Here is a 3888-nt window from a genome sequence, read left to right as displayed (position 1 = left end):
ACATACAAACAGTCTCAAGGTTAGTATCTTAGCTGTTTACCCTCTTCAAAACCAATACCACATTTTAAAAATAAAGTAAGGACTGGCATAAGGGGGACCTATGTAGGTTAGTTTTGCAGCATGGTTTTTGGGAAGAGTATTTCTGCTTCTTGGCACTTTCAGCAAATTGTAAAACCGCTAATAACAACATTTATATTTTAATGTTCTCACTGCAGTCAGTCCAGAATCGTTTGCACCCAAGTGAAGAATCCAGTTAAATAAATGGTCGCTTAGACATAATCTTCAGTTGTTATATGACAGTTGCCTGTCACTTAACCACTTTTACACATATGAAAACAAAAAACAGAGATTTTAAGATTTTAAGAAGCAGCTTAGCTACATTTATTTATCCCGTAGTTTTCACTGATGCTATGATGAGCAATTTGCTGTTTATTTCACTTTATAGAAGGATACAGTCTTTTCCTTTTAGTGTTACCATTGCCAAAAATTCAGCTTTATAGATTTCGGTAGTTGTTTGTCCAAACAAATATTCTTTTATCTTGTTCTTTAGAAAGTCAAATTAATCTTCACAGTGTCGTGAGCATTTTTGATTAAGCCTGGAAATATGCAAAGTGTTCAGCCAGGCTGAGTGGTTGAAGAACGATCCAAATCAGACACAGCATGTGCATTTGTGGGTGCTTTGAACACAGTCCACAGCCTATACTATGCAGTCCTGTGAAAAACTAAGTGACCAAGCATGACCGAGACTATGAAGGCAGATGTTTTGACAGTTTGATGGTCTGGACCACTCAGGTTACCAGGAGAAAGACTCTTTTCTCTAAAAAGAATATGACAGCATGGTTTAAGTTTGCAAAGTTGCAACTGAACAAACAGCAACACTTCATAGATTGGGATAAAAGTGGAGCTGATTGGCTAGAGTGCACAGTACGACATCTGGAGAAAACCAAATGCTTTAACCAAATACTCATACACGATGTTTTTAACTTTGGGATCTGTAAAGAGAAACCAACTCTGAAGAGCTTTAAACCAAGAAAGTGAAACATTCATCTCAAGGACTCAAAACTGGACTTGAGAAACCAGTGGGTGACATTAGAGTAGCTTTGTTCAACTTTTATAATGTCAATGATAATAATGTATACATGTTATTTACCAGAAAAAAAGGAAACCACAATAGCTCCACTTTTGATCCAAAAAGTCACTGCCAGCATGGTGAAAGAGAGCGATGAATTAAGTTAATAATTCAATTTTATGACAGTCTTCCCCCGTTGAACACTGGTCACTGGTTGTGATTGTGCATTGAACTAAAGACTAAACTCACAGAACTCATCTCAACATCGGTTAGATGCCAGCGTCGTGTTTTGGTCCAGGGAGCTGCACAGGCAGATGGAGGACATGTCCTCCCCACCGACCACAACTCCACAGGACTCAGTGCACAGCATGCTGGGACAAAACATAAAGATCTGACCCTTTGAAAAACTTGGCAAACTATTTCTTTTTCTCCCCAGCCTTGTTCAGTAAGGCTGTTTTGTCTACAGAATAAATAAATACACTTCAGTACTATCGGTTTTCCATACAGCACAACTCCCCTGGTCAACAGAAACATGTCAAACCAGGCAAATAAATAGCTCCCCTGTAACCCAAATAAGGTAATTGCTCGAATCCTGTACCCCTGCCTGCTCTTTTCCTGAACATGAGAACCAGTGTAAAAACTCCCAATCCCCCACCTGGGCCTGAGGACAGGAGACTCAGTCTGCCCTAAGCACTTTAACACCTCCACCTTTATCCACTCACTTATCCCTTTCCCATTTATGAAGCAAGATAGGCTACTCCAGTCGCCCCACAAAATTCATGCCAAATACTGTGCAACATTAGTTTAAATGAATGCTTAATAGATATCCACAGGGAATTATGGCCATTCAAGGAGCAGATAATAGGACACAGTAAAAACAAACAAACAAAAAAAAACATACACACACACACACTCACAAAAAAAACCTTATAATAGCATTGCAGTAAGTAGGATTAAACATACAAAACCCGCAATTTAAAGTGAAGCAAATTACAGTATATAAAGGGCACAAATTAAAACTATGTGTGGTTTAAAATATGATGTGCTAATTGGCAGCTTGCAATGCTGCATGATTACACAAGCAATGAGGTCAAGACGTTTTTTAAACTTGAAATCTCAAGCGCAGACATAAAAAACACATTATTACATGCTGCATGCCAAAAAAAAAAAATCCACATTTGTACTTTTAAACAAAAAAAAAGCAAACGTCAAAGCTCAGCTGCCCAAACAGCATAAAGCCTGACTGCATTCACAAGCTTGTCACTTGTAGTTGAATGTAAATAAAATGTTAGGATGGATAATGAGCGTGGAGGTAGAGGTTGTCCAATGCACACACCTTTAACCTCAACCTTTCTTTAACACTGACCCTTGCCTGAACCCAAAGCTCACACCTTCTCCCCCCTAAGTCGCTGCACCAACCAGTAAGCAGATGATTCCCCCACCCCCCACTTCTCCCTGGCGGATATTCAATAGGTTCAGTGGAGATAAACTGTGGTGCACAGTAGTTGTACACACCGGGCTCAGAGCTGTTTGACTCTCTGACCTCCTCTATATGACCCCAGAGGCCACAATAACGTAGGTCTGCTCCACTGGACTGCTGCGAAAGAGTGGAATCATTTACCTTCATACAGGGACAAGTGTGAGAGAGTGACGACTGGGGTGCTCTTCATTTCGGGGCCTGAGGAAATGAAAAGTGTTTTCAAATGTTTTCACAACCTAGGAGGTGGGGAATGTGGTGGTGCTGGGTGGGGAGGATGGTCACAGTGGCGGTGGTGGTGGCGAGGGGTCACCAACACACTCAATTACAGTATAGTCTCAGCTGTACGTATGCCAGTGCCAAACTCTTAAACACAAATCTGTTTTTGATCAAATAACCAAAATCAGCTAACTTTAATTTTGTGTACTGGAGCCACTGTGTACTGGAGCCACTGTATAATATCTTCTGTTTTGCAAGTCCAAAATCTCATTTATACTATCCTCTAATTCAGCCTCTCCCCTGGCTCTAATGAATATTTATGCGTTCTAGTGTGTTTAGATTAGAATTTTACACGGTTATCACTTGGGGCATGTCCGAGTCTTGTAATTGTTTCCATCCACATACAAGTGTTTACGTTACAGAGCTTTCCCAGCAAAGTAAATGTTTTCTATGCACATAAACAGAGCCTCTAATGGCATCAAGGATGGTTCAGTAGTGTTATGGTCAGGCCAGGTATACAGTAGTGTGCCACTTTAGATAATTAGTGCAAAATTGTGAAAACTGTTGTAAAGTTTTGTCTGAATCATGGACATGCTGGTGAGCAGTGACCTACAAGCTACATGCCCTGAAGTTAAAATCTTCTAAATACACTTTTTCCTCTTTCTTCTTGTATTCCACTATATACAAAACCTGATTATAAAATAAGATATTTTGTTTTTGTTTGTATCTGTGGTTCGCATAACCCCCTAGGAAACAAAGTTTAATGCCCCTTCATATACTAAGCCATTTACTCTTATTTATTTACTCTTATTTTTTGTGTATAGTAATTTAATTTTTGCTCAATAACAATTCCTGTTTTTTTTTCTTCTCTCCAGAAGCCTATACATCCTGGTCTTTTTGTTGTCTGAAGAAATTTTGTTAAGGCTTTTCATAGCCTTGCTACCATCTAAGATTTCAGATTTCTGTGACTTTAAAGTACAACCATGTTCACTGTTAAGGATTGGCCGTAGCGATAAATGGTTGTTCTACAGAACCTTCTAATTCTGACCATTTCAGCTGCCTGTTACAAAATTTTACTGTTTTTTTTGTTCACTCTCACAAGTCTAACAGCATTATTTTTGAC

This window comes from Perissodus microlepis, chromosome 4 (assembly GCF_051167445.1).
Source record: "Perissodus microlepis isolate ML-2025 ecotype Zambia chromosome 4, ASM5116744v1, whole genome shotgun sequence".
In the NCBI taxonomy this organism is placed as follows: Eukaryota; Metazoa; Chordata; class Actinopteri; order Cichliformes; family Cichlidae; genus Perissodus; species Perissodus microlepis.
The sequence above is the reverse complement of the archived record's forward strand: the minus strand, read 5'-3'. Positions refer to the sequence as shown.